The sequence below is a fragment of the Garra rufa genome, chromosome 3, assembly GCF_049309525.1.
Source record: "Garra rufa chromosome 3, GarRuf1.0, whole genome shotgun sequence".
In the NCBI taxonomy this organism is placed as follows: domain Eukaryota; kingdom Metazoa; phylum Chordata; class Actinopteri; order Cypriniformes; family Cyprinidae; genus Garra; species Garra rufa.
In genome coordinates this window covers 17091107-17114613 of record NC_133363.1, presented here as the reverse complement: position 1 = coordinate 17114613, position 23507 = coordinate 17091107, and the positions used below count along the sequence as shown (strand labels likewise).

General features: G+C 35.2%; 1 long non-coding RNA gene across 1 annotated transcript; it reads right to left on the bottom strand.

The window, feature by feature from the left end:
- Positions 1–5372: 5372 nt before the first annotated feature.
- Positions 5373–21532, bottom strand: LOC141330982 (uncharacterized). Its single transcript, XR_012355217.1, has 4 exons — positions 21116–21532; positions 20632–20773; positions 6408–6462; positions 5373–5604 (listed from the first exon to the last, which is right to left on the bottom strand). It is a non-coding gene; the product is annotated as an uncharacterized lncRNA (long non-coding RNA).
- Between the last annotated feature and the right edge of the window lie 1975 nt (positions 21533–23507).

The following is a 23507-nucleotide window of genomic DNA, read 5'->3' as shown; positions in this document are numbered from 1 at the left end:
TATAAGAAAAAAGTTAAGCTTTATTTAGTGATGTTTTTTGCCAATATGCACATCTTTTACACAGGCACATATGCAAAGTAATCTGACATTACTGAAGTAGATTGAGTGTTGATTATTAGTGTTTGTACTAGCATTTTATATAAATCCGAGCCATGACCAGAAACACCAGTCTTTACAGCACTCTTAAATAGCAGCATTTTCCAGTCCACCTCCAAAAAATACGTTTTCTTTTTCATGTATATTTTCAGGCGGTGTTAATAGGAAGTTATTTTATTTCATGCTTTTAGTTTGTAAAAAGCATTTTGAAGTGTTTCTGCCTTCGACCTACTGTAAATATCGCATGCGTGAGCGCGTGCGTGAGGCTTAGTGCATTTGTCTAAATGCGCATGCGCGGCTGAGAGTGCATGTGTCTGAGTGTGCATGCGCCGCTGAGAGTGCATGTCTGCAGCCAGACCCTTCTCGGTACAATTGGAATGAAGGCATTCTCTCCTGCGGAGTGGCCATAAGGAGAAGTTGACGGAACTGGCTGTCCTTGATAAAGAGATTGCTGCCCTGAGTGAAGAGCTAAGGAGTTGACTGTGTTTCTTAATGTAATTTATTGTTGAGTTCTGATTTTCGATGTTTATTGTTCAGGGGTCTCTCAGTTCCCCATATTCCCAGGATGGAATAAGTAGCTAGCTAATGTTAAAAAACAACATTGTTCGGCAAACTTTCTTGTGGCCTAGTGAAATGTTTTTATTTTTCGCACCTGCTTGGCTTATCTTTTACCCATTCCACATTTGAAAAATAAATGAACACAAGTTCAAGGATTTTGTTTTTCTTTGCTGGTAGGAAGTGAAGTAGGTATTATTTTTTATATATAAATGGTCTTAAAAAGGTCTTAAAAAGACTTGAATTTAACTTGAAGAAACCTGTAGGAACCCTGTCATTTGTCTTAATATGTTACTGTATCTGTCTTAGTGATGTATTGCACAAAGTATTGGATAATAACGTATGGTAAATATTCTTTATTAGGAATGGTGTTTGGTAAATACACCATTTAGTTTAGTTAACAATACACATAATTACCATGAGTGTTTTAATTAAGATGTGACATTTGGTCATATTAATGACCTTCATTACATGAAGGGAAGGCTGAAAGATTCATTAGAAGAGACTGCATGGACTATATTGCTACAGGCACTTTATGCACAGCTGAGGGTGATGGACCAGGGAAAGATCAACATGAATCCTGTACTGTATAATAAATAAGATGAGCATGCACATTACTGATGTTTTGCAAAGATGGACAAAGGACAAAGATGAGGAATATTTGACAAAGATACAAATGATGTCTTTTGTATTATGATCCTTTGCATTGAATCAATTGTATGGCTTTTGCATAAACCACACTGTCTGTACCTTTTCTTACTGAATGACACACTGACATTGTGTGATAGTACAAAGAAGTGTCACAATATGTATTGGTTGTTTAAACTGGTGTCTTAATTTCCTATCATCACTGTGTTCTTGCTCCTGATCTAATGAAATAAATGGAGCGCAATTCAAATAGGAAATGTCTATTCTAATATAACTATGACTTGCAACTTACATATTGGCAAATTGTTGAAAAGACAATCTAAAAAATGTGACTCAGCACAGTGTGTTGTCCATGATGAGAATAGATTTGTGTGTTTTTACTGCCCTTCCATCTCCAGGGGCCCAGTAGAGTCCCATGGAAGAGCAAAAAAATGAACATTTCAAATGGCTGTAAATCAGTGTCTGATTTTTATGTCAAAGAGAAAATTGGCAGGACAACTACTTATGCTATGTTAATTACATAATGTTGGACACAGTTTATAAACATACATGGAAATGTGGTATAAAGGTGTTTTAAAAAGTGATCTTAGTAAAAAAACAAATTTCAGCCTGCCTCTTAAATATGTCATAGATATTTACACAATGAACATGTTTAGATAAACCTTTGTTCAAAAAAGATTGCATTTTCCACTATTTTAATATTAAACATTTTAAACTACATTACCCACAAACCTCTTCCATTCTATCTATAGAACACGAAAAAAATGGCGCTGTTATTTGTAGTTTAAGATCTGCTTAGGGTTAGGGTTAGGATCTCTGTAAATTAGGAAGTTCTCACAACATAGCAACACTTCGTTGTTAACTGTAGGTATTACTGATGTAACAATAAGAGCAACACGGACTTTGTAACATTAAGCGTTGTTTTTCATTTGGATTAAAAGATAGTCCAATCACAGCGAGTTCCAAATGGCAACCCAATTGAACAGAGTCGTCTCTATGGAAGCCCGTTTCCGCCACTGAATAAAAAAAAATAATAATATTGCGACTTTTTTTCTCAGAATTGCGAGTTATAAAGTCAGAATTCTGAGATATAAAGTCGCAATTGCGAGTTATAAAGTCAGAATTCTGACATATAAAGTCGCAATTGCGAGTTATAAAGTCAGAATTCTGACATATAAAGTCGCAATTTTTCTCGCAATTGCGACTTTATATCTCGCAATTCTGACTTTTGTTTCTGTTCATTTGTGACACTTTCTGGTAAAGCACAATAGGAAACGGAGATCTTGTCTTGTTAAAACGACATGTCATAAAAACGATATGATTTTATATGATTACATGTAATGTGAGCGAGCTAGGCGATTGTCCGCCCTGCCTTCGCCACAGTCCTGACATAAAGGAGGATCTGCACGCTGCTGAAGTTATAGAAATACACTGTTTTAAGTATTTTAATGTAACGATTTCAATTGTAGCCACATCAGTCCGCGATGGCTTGAAAACGACAAATACGAATTATGTTTAAAACGAGATCTCGGGGCTCGCAAAATCCCCAGCCCCACGTCCCGGGCTTTTGTGTTTTCCAGTCGGGCTTCCAAAATCTTTGACCGGACTGCCCGACGGTCTATCGTAAAGTAGAGGGCTCCTGCGGGTTCTTAAAAACTCCTCAATCTAACGTTAGTTGTATCAAATTTAAGGCCATAAAAAGTTTTAAATATGTTAAATAGAAAAAGAAAATGCTTAATTATAATTTTAAGACGTCTTACAGTTGGGGGACAGAAAGACGAGAATCGCGATAAGGCTGGATAAAACTTCAAAAGGCATTGATGTCACTGAATAAATATATGTACTGCATGTTTCAAAGTCAAAACGCAGCACGGATGTCTTTATATAAATATATCTGAAGGGAACAGACTGTCCTCAGAAACGTTGTTGGCATTTTCATTCCGTGCCTGATAAAACAGCGTTGCTTTGTGTTCAGCCGTTACTATGGAAACCGTAATATTTCAGCGCTCCTAAAGCGCCACCTAGTGACAAAAGAATGAATTTACAAATTTTCAGATGTTTATAGTCAGATTATTGCGAATACCGACCAAGGGGCAACCTCCCGCTCTCTCTATTGAAACCAACACGGAAGTGACTTAAACTGCAATTTATCGACTGGCCGCTAGAGACTGGCTGCAAAAGAGAGTCAGTCCCATTGACTCCCCATGTTAAAATGCCCAACTTCACAGCAGAAAAAAGTATGTTTACAGCCTGGTTCAAAAAATGGTTTTGGTCTATATAACTAGTTTTGCCCTTCATGTCAAATGTGAGGGGGGTGAATTTTTTTATAACTCATCCGTTTAAGTTATATTAAGCCTTAAAGTTCTGTATAATTAAGGGCGTGGTCACTTGAGTGACAGGGGGATTGCCGCTGCTGTCACCACTGTCGCGCTAGGCGGGCGTGGTTTCAGCAACCAGCTCCACCCACATCCCACCTTTTTGCCCATTTTTGATTATCCGGGAGTGACGCGCGGTGACGCGATTCCAAGATGGCGACGGCCGACTCCCGCCCACTTTAGGCTTCAAAATAGGGCTTCAGAATCCTACGGGTGACGTCACGGATACTACGTCCATATTTTTTACAGTCTATGATACCGACCCACGTTTTTACCCAGCAAACACATAGAGTTGTAAATGTGAAACAAGTTAATGTACTTTCTAAAAATCTAAACAATTAAGACAGTAATATTTATGTTTTAAATAAATATAATCAATTATATACTAGATTCATCCCTTTTAATGGTATAAAGGCTGAAATGCCATTAGTATCATGTTTTTATTTTTATTTTACAGTCATTTCATACCAGTCATTAATATGTTGCCAGACATTGCCCTACCCCACTCATACAGTGTTACTTTTATTTGTGCAGATACTCTGTAAATTATTTTAATTATATATTTAAATTATAGAATTTGTTTACTGTATGTTGGCTATTTATATTAGGCAATGTTATATGCAATCCAATCAGTTGTTTTTTTAATAGCACAATAACATCTGTTTTAAAAATGAAGAACTCATGTATGTGAACATGTAATTTACCACAGTGCTGGAAAATCTTGAAAATGCACCTTGGCAGTGCTTGAAAAGTGCTTGAATTTTACTTTGGTGCAAGAACCCTGACAACTGTAATGTCTACAACAATATGTCTGCAACTGTACACATGTGCACCAAAGCCTTTGTGAATGGTTTAATAAACTGCTAGTCATAACCTTGTTACACCAAAATTTGTTATTTAGTTTTAGGTCCATGCAAATTTGTTGGTTTGTTAAAAAAAGAAGAGATACTTGGACTTAAAGGGACTTTTGTTGTTTTACTTACACTAAAATTATTGAATTTGTTTTCATGTCTCATCCAAGATATTTGAATACTTGAAAAGGTAATTTTGTTGCTCGTGTTGCACTGAATACTGTGATTTCCCAGCAAACATTTGGACGTGTAATGACCGTTGAAAAGACGTCCGTCCGACACGTCCCGTCATGGTTGAAAAATAGTTCCAAAATGGAAGTTGAACCGACGTCTTTTCTGGCCGTGAATTCCACGTCTCTTCAGCGCGTCCCTGGACGTCAGAATTAGTCTTCTTCTGGATGTTTATATGGTGTGTTTATGCATAAGTGTAGGTATATAAGCCTGCGTATAAAATAATCATACACTAATTGTGTTAAATCGTAAACAGGCGATTTTGACGTTTACACATCTAAACTTGACAAAGGTTCTAAAAAGGGCCAATATCGACCCAGTCATACCGAAACGTCTAGATAGAACACGTTATAATCACGTGTAGATCAAACAACACATTACTTTACTTATACATTTAAGTATACTCAATATAATTAACTGCATCTGAATATAAGGTTAAGGTTTGATACATGCAATTATGCATAATTTATAGTTATTACAGTAACTACATGTAACAAGGTCACTGTAAAATAAAGTGTTATATTATTAACATTTTAGTAGTTCATTACAAATGATCAAAGATAACGGGATGAACCAAGTCACAATTTATTTATCACATTTATTTTATGGTTTTAATACAAATTCACCTGGGAAACAGGAAAAATTAACATGTTCATTACGAAACAAATTCAGTTTCATAACTAAATTTAAGGAATTGAGCTGTCACAAATATCTCCCACATGTTTTTCACCCGAAAACTTTTTTATAACCCCCACTCCCCGCTCTTCCTGGAGCATGTTTTAGATGTTCAGCCATAGCGCCATCAATTTCCGATTCCGTTGAATTGGGGTTCCACCTCTTCAAAGCATCTGAGGGAAGAAAATATGAATGTAAAAACTTAAAAGTTAAACAAGCACTTATTTTGAAAGTGTTTTTATCTATCAAACTAATTGTACAATGCAGTCGAACAAGACTTTTCCCATCCATTTCATGAACACATTAACCTGTGATATGAGTAACATGAGAACATTAAATTTTAGTGGATTTCTCTGACACTCTACATGTCACAGTATTGAGAGCTTCTCTGAGATACCAAATGATTGAATGTTTCACCAGGACCATTCCCTCTCCTTAGTCTTCAAAAAGTCTAAAAGTAATGTATTGACACTCTTATGGAAATAAGATAATTTGTAATTATTTAAATTTGTCTAATTTTTAAACTGTGTGTCATGAATCAACATCTCAGAAAAATTACATTTGCATTTGACATGATTCTGAGAAATAAACGATTCAGTAATAATATTAAAATGCATTGTAAGATCAGTATTACAAATTAGCAGTACTGTGCAGCTTGCCAATTGCATGCAGTGTTAAAACATACACTTTCACAACCACTCGTCTATCATGTAATAAGTGCTCTATCCCTATCCAAAGTTTTTGTGACAAGTAATGACTCTTTCATTTCTTACACTAACATTATGTTTTTATATCTTGTTTTAAGTCCTACGAACAACCTGATAAAGCACAGACATTACAACTTCAACACAAAAACAGGCAATTATAAGTAGATATAGTGTGTGACAGAATTATAGTATTACCAAAGGTTGAGGTTATTATTTTTTCTGAAATACGACACAGCAAAACACACAAACAATGCTAGGTAAATACATACCTGTTCATACACAGTCTCTGACTGACATTCTGCCAACTCTGGACAGCTGCTGAACCTAAAAGTGACACCACAATCAAAATAATGTAATAATGTTTTGAAAACTCAAGAGCAAGACTGAATTGACAGCAAACAAAAACAATGGTATCGATATTGGCATTAGATTATCGATAAACAACTACTTGTACCTCTAATAAAAGATTTACAAACTGACTGTTTGCAAACTTTGCTTTAATGAATTTCCCATAAATGGCCTGCGTTTCAAACACCATATAATATTCCTTACTTGCTGATGGCATGGGGTAATTATCTGGTTCTGCACCTATTTGAAATTGTAAAACACCAAGGCAGGCTGCTGTCCTCTTCCGCTAAGGCATCAACTCTTGCCTTTCGACATCACCAGTTTCTTTGATAGTCAGAGGACAAATTTAGCAAATCTGAAATTATAAAATACTTTTAAAGCACTTATTGAAGTCAAATTAATTTACAGATTTCAGTGAAAACTACTTCAGTGAGTAGTACTTTTTAATTTAATCTTTAAACATGTTTAATCAACCGATGTGCTCTTATGTGCTGCATGTCATTGATATCAAAGTACATATATACATTTAACATTACCTTTTAGCATACTAGCTAACTTTAGCCCAAGTTAATTTAACTTGACAGTGTGCTCCCAGCAAACACAAAACGTTTTTACAACTTTCCACAACGTTGTATTTTGGTTGCAATTAGGTAATGTTGTAGTACAACGTTTTAAAAACGTTTTTAAAACGTTTTTTAAAATAAAAAATAACGTGACAAAATAAAACGTTTTAGAAACGTTGTAAAAATACCAAACTGGAACGTTTTCTTTAGGTAGTCAAAAAAACGTAAATATCACGTTTGTTTACTACGAAAATAAAACCAGACCAAACTGCAACTTTCGAGGGACGTTTTATCCAGGTGTTAAAATAACGTAATATGCACGTTGGAATAAGAAGTTTTAGAGACGTTGTAAAAAATACCAAACTGGAACGTTTTCTTTAGGTAGTCAAAAAACCGTAAATATGACGTTTGTTTACTACGAAAATAAAACCAGACCAAACTGCAACTTTCGAGGGACGTTTTATCCAGGTGTTAAAATAACGTAATATGCACGTTGGAATAAGACGTTTTAAAAACGTTATGAAAATACCCAAATACCACCTTGCAAAAAACCTCTGTTTGTGTAAAAATATCTGTAAAATAAAAATAACAGCAATTCAGTGACTAAGTAATAGTAAAGACAAATCTCCCCCCCCCCCCACACACACACACATATTATATATATATATATATATATATATATATATATATATATATATATATATATATATAATTATGACAGTAAATTACTACCGTGGCACAACTGTACGTTTGTTTTTAATGTGTTAAATAAAGACAGAAAGAAAGAAGGAAAGAAAGAGATATTCTAAAGCTATTCCATTTACAGTTTGATACCTACATTTGGCATCTCCACTTATACAAAAAGTCATCATGTTTCAGGAAATTTCTTCTATCATTCTGATAATTCAATCCATCTGTATGTAACGTTGTACTTCATGTATGTATTTATGTAAACGCTGCATTTTTAGGGGCCGTTCACATGTCGCGCCTAAAAACGCGTGCAAAACGCTAGACGCGCCGCTTTCTTCCTTGTCAACAAAGCTGCTCGCTTGCGCTCCGGAAGCGTCTGCCGTTTCTAAGTAGCCATCAGCTGCGCTCTAGCTCCAAGCTGCGGTGTGCTTGCTGCATTCTGAAAAGTTGAGATGTTTTTATCTCAATGCGACGCAGAAGCGCCGAGGAGCCTGGAAAAAACGAGTGCGTCGCATTTAAAATAACGAATTTGAGCGCGCAAAAGACGCTACATGTGAACGGGCATGCGCATCGAACTTTTCAGTTGCATTCAAACTGGAGCGGTTAGTTACCATGGAAACAAGCAGCAACTCAGCCAACAAGCGGAGCAGATCTCCGCCGTTCACAACCTCCGTGAAGTTGGCACCCCATAAAAAGAAATAATGACCAAAACTATGCCATTCGTTAGTGCTGCGTTTTTGCTGATTTGTGCCGCAAAAACGAACGTTTGTGCTGGTTTGTTGTTTAAGATATTAAACATTATTTTTTTGACCGTATGACGTCACTTTCCACCCCATGTTGTCCAAATCGCTCCAAACCGGCGCAGTTCGTTTGTGCTCGATTTGTGCCCGTTTGTGCCGTTAAAATAAACACTGTATCTGTTTTCCTTCCCTAGATATAACCAAAATATTTTCGGGGCTGTGACGTCACTCTCCACCCCAGTTCCTCTAAATCACACAAAACTGGTGTCATTCGTTTGTGCTCGATTTGTGCCCGTTTGTGCCGTTGAAATGAACGTCAAATATATTTCCATTTCTTAGAAATAACAAAAACAATTCGGGGCAGTGACGTCACTCTCCACCCCATGTCGTCCAAATCTTTCCAAACCGGTGCCGTTCGTTTGTGCTCGATTTGTGCCCGTTTGTGCCGTTAAAACAAACCTGGTATCTCCGAGCCCTTCTTAAATATAATGGGGGAAAATACTTGTTTGGGACTGTTAGGTAACTCTCCACCCCATATCGTCTAAATCTAGCCAAAAGGTGCCATTCGTTTGTGCTCGATTTGTGCCCGTTTGTGCCGCTAAAATAAACATTGCATCTAATTCTCTTCCTTTGAAATAAACAAGCAGGGTGTTTTATAGCATATTTTACACGGAGCTCCTGCAGATTTACACTGCACTTACAGTGTATAAATAATATTATGAGATTAATAATAATAATAAAAAAGAAATTAGAACAGAAACATGAAATTACAGAAAAAAATACAATGACACTTTTGAATGTGAAACTAAATTGCCAAAAGATGACAGCATGCTCCTGTTTTAATGAGTGAGTCGTAAGTCATTTATTCAATGGAGGTATGAAACACGGCTGATTCAATCTGGAAGGAAGAACTGTTTTTATGAATGGGTCAGTGAATTACAAATAGAACCAGTCCAAATCGCCTCAACCCGGTGCTTCTACAGTACTTCTATACTCTTTGATATTATGTCGTGGCCACGAGATATTAATTCGTGGGAACGACATCCTTATGTCGTGAGACGATAGATGCAACGATGAGGGAACATTAACATTAAGACACACTAACATTAATTTATTTTTAAAGGAATGTTCATAGTATTTTTCTTCTGTTTTTTTTTTTTAATTTAATTTTTTTTATCTTTTTTCAATTTGTTTTGTTTTGTTTTTTACAGCTGATTCAGCTGATTACTGGCCATTTGGAGGAGGACTGCTCTTCATCTGGTGTGTCTGTCACTTCTGGTGCAGAGTCATGGAGCTTTTGTTGTATGTTTTGGTTTTACTTATTATCACGCTACATTAATTATCAGAGCTACAGTGGTGCCAAAAAATAATAGAACACTAGTATTTTAACTAACTAACTAGTGCCTTAACTAATGGTTTAAACTGAACTATTTCTATCATTTGCTATAGTGTGTCAGTATGAAATATCAGTTTACATTTCCAAGTGTTCATTTTGCCATTAATTATAATAATCAGTGACACAATAAGTATGAAAACAGACAGTGCTTCACACAGAGGTCTAATCTCATCATCTAAATCCAGAAGAACTATGGCAACATCTCCAAGATGTTTAAAGAAACCTACCAGCAAAGCAGTACTGTTAAAAGTTTTAAGCACTTGGGTAAAATTCTGTAAAATGAGAATGTTGATAAAAATATCATAAATGTCAAAAATTTTATGTTTTCATTATCGATTAACTTCTTTTGACCATCATCTTGTGTTTAAAGCAGCTTTTGCACTAGGGGCACTTGCGGATAGTTTTTCAGGTTTGCAGGTGGGTCTCTTTAAGCATCTTGGAGACGTTGCCACAGTTCTTCTAGATTTAATCTGTCTCAGTTTGTTCTGTTTCTTCATGTCATTCTGTGCAGAATGGATGATGATAAGATCAGATCTCTGTTTGGAGCACTGGCTGTTGTCAAACTAAAATCTTACTGGATTATTACAATTAATGGCAAAATTAATGTTTAGAAATATAAAATAAAATTACCCAGTGAAACACTACAGCAAAAGATAGACATAACTGAATTTAAATCATTTTTAGCTGGTAAAAATACTAGTGTTCTAATAATTTTGGACACCACTGTATATGGAGCCCAAGGATTAAGATAAAATGATGTGGATGAGATAGAAAAGCATTTTTAGTTCAGTTTCTCCTTGGAGAATAACTGGTTATGAAAAATTCAATCTAAATTTAGATCTGAAACTAATAAAATTGTTAATCTTGACAATTTTGTAGATGTATTGGTTTTGTATTTATTCAGTTTTAAAGGACTAGTTTAATTCTGATACAAATATTTTCTGCTGATAATTTACTCACCCCTGTGTCATTCAAGATGCTCGTGTCTGTCTCTTTCTGTTGAAAAGGTTTTTGAGGAAAACATTCCAGGATTTTTCTCCATATTTCGATGGGATCCAACGGGTTAAAGGTCCAAAATTAATTAATTAATTAAAAATTTATTGTCAATTCAGCTTCAAAGGGGTATAAGGAATAAGGGTCACTGAAAACTTGTAAAGCCCTTTGAAAGCTGTATTGAAATTTTGAAACCTTTATCCTTGACCTTAATCCCACTGAAGTCCACTATATGGAGAAAAATCCTGAAATCTTTTCCTTTAAAAACTTAAATTTCTTTTCGACTTCAAGAAAGAAAGATATGAACATCTTGGATTACATGGGGGTGAGTGAATTATCAGGAAATATTTTCTAATAGTTTTAAGTTAAACGTTTTGATAACTGTCCCATGTTCTTTTAATGTAATTGTGCTGTATTTCTTAAAAAAAATTGCTGAAATGTAAAATGTTAATTTTATATGGCATTTGCACAGACTTTGTATTGCAGACTGTTTTTTGTCTTTTAAATAAAACTGTTAATTTTCCACCTTGAGCATGCTTTGAAACTTTATTGAAGGTGTTTTATTGTAATGATTTGTAAAATAACAGTGTTTCTCTGTAGAACATTAAGTGCTTTCATTGTAATAATCTAGGCAAAATTTGTCAAATAAGGGTTTTACACTGTAAAAAAATGGTCAAACGACTGGCAGCTACGGCTGCCAAACAAAAACCGTAAAATTAAAGTAAAATATTGTTACTAAAAAAGGGAAAGTTTGTAAAATAAGGGTTTAACACTGTAAAAGAGGTCACATAAAAAAACGGTCAAATGACTGGCAGCTACGGCTGCCAAACAAAAACCGTAAAATTAAAGTAAAATATCCTAATTGAAACAAGGAAAAATCATTAAAATAAGGGGTTTACACTGTAAAAAAGTCCTGTAAAAAAACGGTCAAATGACTGGCAGCTATGGCTGCCAAAGAAAAACCGAAAAATTAAAGTAAATTATCGTAATTGAAACAAGGAAACATCTGTAAAATAAAGTTTTTTTTCTGTAAAACCTTTAATGAAATTTTCTGTAAAATTATTGTTTTTGCACTTTATTTCAATTAAGATATTTCACTGTAATATTACGGTTTTTGTTTGGCAGCCGTAGCTGCCAGTCATTTGACCGTTTTTTTACGAGATTTTTTTTTACAGTGTTGTATCAGCGATTTCTAGCCTAAAACATAAAGTGTCAATTTCAGCTTACCTTTCTTTACGATCCGCTCACTGCCTGCCCCATAAATTGTCTGTGAAAAAACCGCGTCTCTCTGGTCAGCCCAGGGTCCGAGATATGCCAAAAAAACAATCGGCACTACCAACCTTTCCACAGATAAACAAACAGTGTTCCAACCAATCAGCGTCAGGGGTTTGGTGTTGTGGACTTTCGCTCCGCCTCCCTCACATCCCTGCACCAGTAGGAAAGTCCACAACACCAAACCCCTGACGCTGATTGGTTGGAACACTGTTTGGTTATCTGTGGTGTGTTGATAGCGCCGATTGTTTTTTTGGCATATCTCGGACCCTAGGCTGGCCAGAGAGACGCGTTTTTTTCACAGACAATTTATGGGGCAGGCAGCGAGCGGATCGTGAAGAAAGGTAAGCTGAAATCGACACTTTATGTTTTAGGCTAGAAATCGCTGATACAACCTTTAATAAAGTTTTCACTTTTAATTACATTTTATGTTTAGATGGCAGGTTTTTATAGTTTTGTAAGTATTGCTGGCAATTTGTCAATGGATGAATGGAAGAAAACGAACGCTATTTTTTATCGGTGAGGTCACTTAAGTTACACGAGCCTAAAAATTAGCTAAAACAATTACAAACACGTTTTGATCACGCTAAAAAAAATATTGTATTTCAAGATAGTCAGATGTAACCTTAATTTATTTATTAGTTATTTTAAGAAGGCTTTAACGTCCAAACACACTGTAAGTGACCCTGTATGAGGATTACTAAATTTGTATATACATAATATTGTTCTCTTTTCTGCATTTCACCTATATTCTAGTTTGTTTATTTCTAATAAACCTGACGTTGTATAGGCTATTACATACTGTTGTCTCTGGGACAAATTGTTACATTCTTCATTGCTGATGGCAGTGCTGCAAAGTAGGAGCGGACCTCCTGTTGAAGAGCATCTCCAAAGTGCTATGAACCATCTGAATAGAAAGTAAAACCTACCGTTTATTAATTAAAAAATTATATATCAACTGAATATAAAATATTTTTTTTAACCTGGTATGTGTATGTAATGAGAAAACAAGTTGATATAAAAAAAGTACTGAGCACTGTGAATATAAGAGACTTGTGTTATATTTATAACAATCATTGTTGATGTTTAAATTGTATTTCAGGGCAGTTTGTGAAGACAGGTAAACAAGAGATGCTGTGTCAATCTGGACATAAGTTCCAGATCCACCTTCCACACCAGACTTCTCATTTGGATTGCTCTCTACTATTTGTTCTCAGTATTTGGTGCATGCAGATATTACTCAGGAACATGAACACAAATATTGCAAATAGGGAATGTGCCTTATTTAGGATATGAATGTTAATTGCTCTTAAGCATTAAATTATTATTATTATTTTTACCTACTAATAAACCCAAACCCTAAACCCTTTTTTGCCGTACTGATTACCATTTGTGTCACCATAGTTAAAACTATGTTTTTGTAGCAAAACCATTGTTAATTTGTGGTTACCAAAGAATTGCTACAATAACCATATATTTTTTTTTCATGTTCGTAACTTACCCTCTGTACTAGAGTCATATAATTTGGTGGGTCACAGAATTCAGCAACCGAATGAATCAGCACTGAATGAATGTGTTTCTAACTAACTAATTAAGACAGTCTCTTGCTACCACCTACTGGCACAACAATGTAACCTGCAATGAAAGCACTGAAAAATCGCTAACATACGTTTTTCTAAATCAGGTATGCCAATTATTAAATATTATTTATTGAAAAATAATAACCATTATAAAACATTAAACACGTTCTAAATTCGATGTCATATACCTGTAATCTGTGTTAAAACATACCTAAAAATATAAGCAACAGTTTTAGTGCAAACGATTAGTAAGATTGCAATATGAGTGATTATTATAACTGCTATAAAATAATTTGTAACTAGTTGAAATTAAATACTTTACATTTTGCAAAAACAATTCTGCTTTTTTCTGTTAAAAATATATATGCCCTGAAATTTTTTAAACTTTGTTAATGTGCTCATATTCAAATTTGCCAGGCATTACATAATTTTCAAATGTTGTACTTTATTTGAAACCATTTTGTTATATGTTTATGCATTTGTCTTGTTTCGGTGTCATATCTTGATATTTTGTGAATAAATATGATGAGTGACAAAATTTGTGTGTAGTATCAGTTATACATATCTAAATAGGATTATAAAATCTACGATGTCAGCAACGTTACAAGTAAGATGAAATGTAAAAAAGTGCTGGTATTAAGATCAATATTCAGATTTAATATGGCATTTTAAGTACCAGTTTGGACGTGGTAAGTACGTTTTTAAAACGTTCGAAAGAGACATACAGACGTGATAAAAACGTTCTAAAAACGTTTTTACAATGTTGTGAAAAAACGTATTTATAACGTTTAAAAACCCCGACATTTGTCGTATTAAATACGTCGGAAAAAAACGTTATCACAACCTTTTCACAACGTGAAAAAAACGTTTTTACAACGTTGTTGTGTTTGCTGGGCTTATACTTGCTTTTGGTTCCTCTGAGTCAAACAAGTAAAAATAAAATACATTAATAAACTCAAAAAACTCTCTCCTGGTGTATGTTACGGCTCACTCCTCTTCTTCTGGTGTTTTGGCGATTTTGCCAAACCAGCATAAAAAGATGCATTACCGCCACCTATTGATCTGGAATTTTGAGTATAAACTGTCATATCGCGAGATAATCTGCTATAGAGATACCATATCGCAAGATTTGTAACAACTTCTTGACAGCAGTTTTTGCATCCAGCTCAGACTTTAAATTGTGACTTTATGAATAACTTATGTATATAGCCTATATATATTTAATCATTAAAAACGAAATAATTCAATCATATTGTAATGTATGGGAAACTGGTGGAATAATGGGTAAATGCAGTGATTTCACACTTAACTACAAGCAATTTGTGAATAGAATTTGACATAAAACAAGATGTAAAACAAATGGAAGTTTTTTAAATAAAGATTTCCGTGCTGGTTTGCATGGGTCTTAAACGTTTAAAGGACGTCAGTGGACGATAAGTCGAGTGTCGAGCACCAAGGAAACTACAACCTGATACGTTGATAAGCTGATAAATTCCTTGGTGATCGACACTCGACTTATCGTGACTACATTTAAGATGGCGGCGGCCGCTAAACTTCTTGCGGTTACTGTCTGTATAAATCTACTTGTAAATAAACTACCGGTGCTTTTTCTAAGTTCTCAATGTCTCGTTTTAAATGTCAGGGCCCTTGGAAGTCTACCAATGAAGTGTGGAGCTACTTTGTGCCTCGTAAATGGCGTAAAACAGTGATTTATTTACATGGCTCCTTCGATGCCCAATTGACTTTCATTGACAAGCTGTTGTGAGCATCGGCTAACTGACCCCAGATTTCGGACAGCAGTGGACAAGACGAGATGAGATATGCAAGGTACGTTTACACTCGGTATCATGATTCAATACACTTTAGGTCAAAATCACACCGGAGTTCTCCTTTAAAGACCTCACCAACTAATAACTTATGCTATTAGAGTTCTCAAAAAAATGCAACTGTATTGAACATATAATCACTCATTTAATATTTTTTGTTCCCTGTCATTTCGCTGTATTTTCTGTTTGATTTAGCACAGGTTCCCTCTTACGTCATACTCCGAAAGTTCCCTTAGGCATTTGTGCGCATGCGCACTACTCATAAAGGGTGATTTAATAGAGGACGCACAAAAATACAGATTAAAATCATTTATATTTAGGTTAAATATAAGATATGACTTGTTGTGCATGTTAGCTTGCAAATTATGCCCAAGAACATAATTTATTATGCCATATGTCTTACTAACAAGCAACAATGCCTCTAACCACAGGTCACGTACGAAAAATAATGCCCCGTTTAAGGCATTCCACTCCACTGAAGGTGTGGAGCTGAAAATGAAAATAAATACGGCCTTTTAAAATTTAAATGTTCCAGCGATTTCATTCCGTCAACCCCTTAGAACACAGCAAGAGCTAAACTCAGGTGTTTGCAAGTAGTTTTATTTAAAACGGAGAGAGCTGCCTTCAGCCAGTGTTTTCTGTTGTACTGACATGAGAGTCAAGGCTCCGAGCTCTCGGTCTGCGAACTACATCACTAAGCCTCTTTTAAAAGCATTTAAATAAAAACAGTCCAGCGACTGTACACAATGTAAACAGATTATCATTTTAAAGAGCTAAGCGCATATGAGCTGTTTTATGTGGTTTACGGATGAGCTTCGGGGCTGGCGTTTCTTCGTCCGTGTTCACAAAACTACATATTTTAAAGGCATTAAAAAAAATAAAATAAAAAAAAAACACTTCAGCGATTGAACAATAATAGTAGATTAGTGTATTTAAAACGTTAAAATGCTTGCTTATTTGTGCTGCATTTTTGTGGAAACGAATAAGCTAGTAAAGACTGTTTCATATGGTCTCATCGTTTGAACCACGTTAGTTCAACAAAGTACGGCTGTTGTTAAAGACCTCACCAACTAATAACTTATGCTATTTAACTGATTAGAGTTCTCAAAAAAATGCAACTGTATTGAACATATAATCACTCATTTAATATTTTTTGTTCCCTGTCATTTCGCTGTATTTTCTGTTTGATTTAGCACAGGTTCCCTCTTTCGTCATACTCCGAAAGTTCCCTTAGGCATTTGTGCGCATGCGCACTACTCATAAAGGGTGATTTAATAGAGGACGCACAAAAATACAGATTAAAATCATTTATATTTAGGTTAAATATAAGATATGACTTGTAGTGCATGTTAGCTTGCAAATTATGCCCAATAACATAATTTATTATGCCATATGTCTTACTAACAAGCAACAATGCCTCTAACCACAGGTCACGTACGAAAAATAATGCCCCGTTTAAGGCATTCCACTCCACTGAAGGTGTGGAGCGGAAAATGAAAATAAATACGGCCTTTTAAAATTTAAATGTTCCAGCGATTTCATTCCGTCAACCCCTTAGAACACAGCAAGAGCTAAACTCAGGTGTTTGCAAGTAGTTTTATTTAAAACGGAGAGAGCTGCCTTCAGCCAGTGTTTTCTGTTGTACTGACATGAGAGTCAAGGCTCCGAGCTCTCGGTCTGCGAACTACATCACTAAGCCTCTTTTAAAAGCATTTAAATAAAAACAGTCCAGCGACTGTACACAATGTAAACAGATTATCATTTTAAAGAGCTAAGCGCATATGAGCTGTTTTATGTGGTTTACGGATGAGCTTCGGGGCTGGCGTTTCTTCGTCCGTGTTCACAAAACTACATATTTTAAAGGCATTAAAAAAAAAAAACACTTCAGCGATTGAACAATAATAGTAGATTACTGTATTTAAAACGTTAAAATGCTTGCTTATTTGTGCTGCATTTTTGTGGAAACGAATAAGCTAGTAAAGACTGTTTCATATGGTCTCATCGTTTGAACCACGTTAGTTCAACAAAGTACGGCTGTTGTTAAAGACCTCACCAACTAATAACTTATGCTATTTAACTGATTAGAGTTCTCAAAAAAAATGCAACTGTATTGAACATATAATCACTCATTTAATATTTTTTGTTCCCTGTCATTTCGCTGTATTTTCTGTTTGATTTAGCCCAGGTTCCCTCTTACGTCATACTCCGAAAGTTCCCTTAGGCATTTGTGCGCATGCGCACTACTCATAAAGGGTGATTTAATAGATGACGCACAAAAATACAGATTAAAATCATTTATATTTAGGTTAAATATAAGATATGACTTGTAGAGCATGTTAGCTTGCAAATTATGCCAAAGAACAATTTATTATGCCATATGTCTTACTAACAAGCAACAATGCCTCTAACCACAGGTCACGTACGAAAAATAATGCCCCGTTTAAGGCATATCCACTGAAGGTGTGGAGCGGAAAATGAAAATAAATACGGCCTTTTAAAATTTAAATGTTCCAGCGATTTCATTCCGTCAACCCCTTAGAACACAGCAAGAGCTAAACTCAGGTGTTTGCAAGTAGTTTTATTTAAAACGGAGAGAGCTGCCTTCAGCCAGTGTTTTCTGTTGTACTGACATGAGAGTCAAGGCTCCGAGCTCTCGGTCTGCGAACTACATCACTAAGCCTCTTTTAAAAGCATTTAAATAAAAACAGTCCAGCGACTGTACACAATGTAAACAGATTGTCATTTTAAAGAGCTAAGCGCATATGAGCTGTTTTATGTGGTTTACGGATGAGCTTCGGGGCTGGCGTTTCTTCGTCCGTGTTCACAAAACTACATATTTTAAAGGCATTAAAAAAAAAAAAACACGTCAGCGATTGAACAATAATAGTAGATTAGTGTATTTAAAACGTTAAAATGCTTGCTTATTTGTGCTGCATTTTTGTGGAAACGAATAAGCTAGTAAAGACTGTTTCATATGGTCTCATCGTTTGAACCACGTTAGTTCAACAAAGTACGGCTGTTGTTAAAGACCTCACCAACTAATAACTTATGCTATTTAACTGATTAGAGTTCTCAAAAAAATGCAACTGTATTGAACATATAATCACTCATTTAATATTTTTTGTTCCCTGTCATTTCGCTGTATTTTCTGTTTGATTTAGCACAGGTTCCCTCTTACGTCATACTCCGAAAGTTCCCTTAGGCATTTGTGCGCATGCGCACTACTCATAAAGGGTGATTTAATAGAGGACGCACAAAAATACAGATTAAAATCATTTATATTTAGGTTAAATATAAGATATGACTTGTAGTGCATGTTAGCTTGCAAATTATGCCCAAGAACATAATTTATTATGCCATATGTCTTACTAACAAGCAACAATGCCTCTAACCACAGGTCACGTACGAAAAATAATGCTCCGTTTAAGGCATTCCACTCCACTGAAGGTGTGGAGCTGAAAATGAAAATAAATACGGCCTTTTAAAATTTAAATGTTCCAGCGATTTCATTCCGTCAACCCCTTAGAACACAGCAAGAACTAAACTCAGGTGTTTGCAAGTAGTTTTATTTAAAACGGAGAGAGCTGCCTTCAGCCAGTGTTTTCTGTTGTACTGACATGAGAGTCAAGGCTCCGAGCTCTCGGTCTGCGAACTACATCACTAAGCCTTTTTTTAAAAGCATTTAAATAAAAACAGTCCAGCGACTGTACACAATGTAAACAGTTTATCATTTTAAAGAGCTAAGCGCATATGAGCTGTTTTATGTGGTTTACGGATGAGCTTCGGGGCTGGCGTTTCTTCGTCCGTGTTCACAAAACTACATATTTTAAAGGCATTAAAAAAAAAAAAAAAAAAACACTCCAGCGATTGAACAATAATAGTAGATTAGTGTATTGAAAACGTTAAAATGCTTGCTTATTTGTGCTGCATTTTTGTGGAAACGAATTAGCTAGTAAATACTGTTTCATGTATATGGTCTCATCGTTTGAACCACATAGTTCAACAAAGTACGGCCGTTTTTAATGACCTCACCAACTAATAACTTATGCTATTCAACTGATTAGAGTTCTCAAAAAAATGCAACTGTATTGAACATATAATCACTCATTTAATGTTTTTTATTCCCTGTCATTTCGCTGTATTTTCTGTTTGATTTAGCACAGGTTCCCTCTTACGTCATACTCGGAAAGTTCCCTTAGGCATTTGTGCGCATGCGCACTACTCATAAATGGTGCTTTATAGAGGACGCACAAAAATACTGAATAAAATCATTTATATTTAGGTTAAACGGAGGATATAGCTTGTACTGCATTATAGTGTAGCCAGTAACACCTAGTGTACAATAGATACTCTACTTCCCTTGTGTATCAATATGAATGATAGGACACACAGTAACAGGCCAGATCACCAGATTCGCTATGGAGGGCAAAAATTAGGCAATTAAATCAACACAAGGACCAGACAGACCAAGAGAATGACTTTACCAATGTAACTTTTTACTTTAAATTGAAATGAGTAAAATAATGGAATGTAATGACAGCAAAATGAATAAATAAAATAAAATACAATAATGAGTTCTTCTTTTTTCCTCCAGGAAAGTATGCTTTTTTTGGGGGTTATTTTCCAAACATCTATTTATGATGTATTTGTTCACTGGACTATTTATTTTGATATGTATAATATTACTTATATTTCAATTTATTTTACTTTAATACTGGTATATTTTAACTTCTGCTAGGTGGTTTCCTTTGAGGTTTAAATTGTTTCTTTGAATAAACCTGACTCAAAACAAAACCCACAATATGAAACAGCTGTAACAATCAGATTTGTATAACAAAAAAAAAAAAACACTTGACTGTAAAAACTTACAGTAATTCAATGTAAACAATTTTAGTCCATGAAATGAGTGAGTGTCAGTGTGTGTGTATATGCAAATGTAACGAAAGTGCCTTGAAATCGAATGAATCCAACGAATGTAAAGTCTCTTGGTGCAGTAATGGTAGTGCATTTCTTGTGGTGTAATGTCCAACCAGGCACGGACAACTCTTTATAGAACTTAGTGGTAGAGTAACGGATGAGAAATACCACACAATAGATGAATCCCGTTGGTAACAGCAATTAAGGCACAGATCACAATGTAGAACAGAAATCCCTCTCGTCTCTGCCTACGGTTCCGGGTGGCTCGCCATCTCAGATCACAGTTTCAACCTCACAAAAAAAACTTGACCTGTTTACACAAACAGGATCACAAATATTTCAGACAATTTATATGACTGTATTACCCTCACAGCTCAAGAAAATGACATTTAAACACCAACAGTGATTATAAAAATACAATCTGAGCACTTTTGTCACTTAATGTGCAATTATAACATTCACATGTGTGATAATAATGCAGAGCTAGTAAGCATTTCATCACATACACCAGTACATTCTTAAGTGCATAGTATATTAACACACAACCTTTAACAGTAACTACATATACACTCACATAAACACATTAGAATGCCAATATAACACATTGACTCAAAATTACAACAAATTAAACATTGTTTGGTTTAAAACTCACCAAATCCGGGTGATATCAATATCAAATTATAAACCGCATCTGGAGATACAGGCCTCACGATCCACTAGCATCCGCTTCAATCATCAAACATCACACTTTTAATCTCTCTTCTGACACCCGCGATTTTCTAGCGTGTTTCTCTTCTCTCGCTATGCGTCTCATCACAGTGACATCACACAGAGCGCCGACCATATGACAAAACATTATGCTTTCTTTTTAGTTAAAAATTATTATTTTTTTAGTTTTCACTTTTCAGAATAGCCTTTTTTAGACTATTTTTAAAAGAAATTAATATTCTTTTGTGAAAATAAATTCATACTAATTTATAGTTAATTTCCTCTAACCAGCTCAATCCTAATATGGGTTACATTAGCTTGCAAATTATACCCAAGAACATAATTTATTAAGCCATATGTCTTACTAACAAGAAACAATGCCTCTAACCACAGGTCACGTACGAAAAATAATGCCCCGTTAAAGCCATTCAAAAATGAAAATAAATACGGCCTTTTAAAATTTAAATGTTCCAGCGATTTCATTCCATCAACCCCTTAGAACACACCAAGAGCTAATTTCAGGTGTTTGCGAGTAGTTTTATTTAAAACGGAGAGAGCTGACTTCAGCCAGTGTTTTCTGTTGTACTGACATGAGAGTCAAGGCTCCGAGCTCTCGGTCTGCGAACTACATCACTGAGCCTCTTTTAAAAGCATTTAAATAAAAACACTCCAGCGACTGTACGCAATGTAAACATAATATCATTTTAAAGAGCTATATTAAGCGCATATGAGCTGTTTTATATGGTTTACTGATGAGCTTCAGGGCTGGCGTTTCTTCGTCCGTGTTCACAAAACTACATATTTTAAAGGCATTAAAACAAATAAAAAATAAAAACACTCCAGCGATTGAACAGTACTAGTAGATTAGTGTATTGAAAACGTTAAAATGCTTGCTTATTTGTGCTGCAATTTTGTGGAAACGAATTAGCTAGTAAAGACTGTTTCATGAATATGGTCTCATCGTTTGAACCACATAGTTCAACAAAGTACGGCCGTTTTTAATGACCTCACCAACTAATAACTTATGCTATTTAACTGATTAGAGTTCTCAAAAAAAATGCAACTGTATTGAACATATAATCACTCATTTAATATTTTTTGTTCCCTGTCATTTCGCTGTATTTTCTGTTTGATTTAGCACAGGTTCCCTCTTACGTCATACTCCGAAAGTTCCCTTAGGCATTTGTGCGCATGCGCACTACTCATAAATGGTGCTTTATAGAGGACGCACAAAAATACTGAATAAAATCATTTATATTTAGGTTAAACGTAGGATATTGCTTGTACTGCATGTTAGCTTGCACATTATACCCAAGAACATAATTTATTAAGCCATATGTCTTACTAACACGAAACAATGCCACAGGTCACGTACGAAAAATAATGCCCCGTTTAGGCCATTCCACTCCACTGAAGGGGTGGAGCGGAAAAATGAAAATAAATACGGCCTTTTAAAATTTAAATGTTCCAGCGATTTCATTCCGACAACCCCTTTTAGAACACACCAAGAGCTAAAATCAGGTGTTTGCGAGTAGTTTTATTTAAAACGGAGAGAGCTGCCTTCAGCCAGTGTTTTCTGTTGTACTGACATGAGAGTCAAGGCTCCGAGCTCTCGGTCTGCGAACTACATCACTAAGCCTCTTTTAAAAGCATTTAAATAAAAACAGTCCAGCGACTGTACACAATGTAAACAGATTATCATTTTAAAGAGCTAAGCGCATATGAGCTGTTTTATGTGGTTTACGGATGAGCTTCGGGGCTGGCGTTTCTTCGTCCGTGTTCACAAAACTACATATTTTAAAGGCATTAAAAAAAAAAAATAATAAAAAAAAAAACACTTCAGCGATTGAACAATAATAGTAGATTACTGTATTTAAAACGTTAAAATGCTTGCTTATTTGTGCTGCATTTTTGTGGAAACGAATAAGCTAGTAAAGACTGTTTCATATGGTCTCATCGTTTGAACCACGTTAGTTCAACAAAGTACGGCTGTTGTTAAAGACCTCACCAACTAATAACTTATATGCTATTTAACTGATTAGAGTTCTCAAAAAAAATGCAACTGTATTGAACATATAATCACTCATTTAATATTTTTTGTTCCCTGTCATTTCGCTGTATTTTCTGTTTGATTTAGCACAGGTTCCCTCTTACGTCATACTCCGAAAGTTCCCTTAGGCATTTGTGCGCATGCGCACTACTCATAAAGGGTGATTTAATAGAGGACGCACAAAAATACAGATTAAAATCATTTATATTTAGGTTAAATATAAGATATGACTTGTAGTGCATGTTAGCTTGCAAATTATGCCCAAGAACATAATTTATTATGCCAT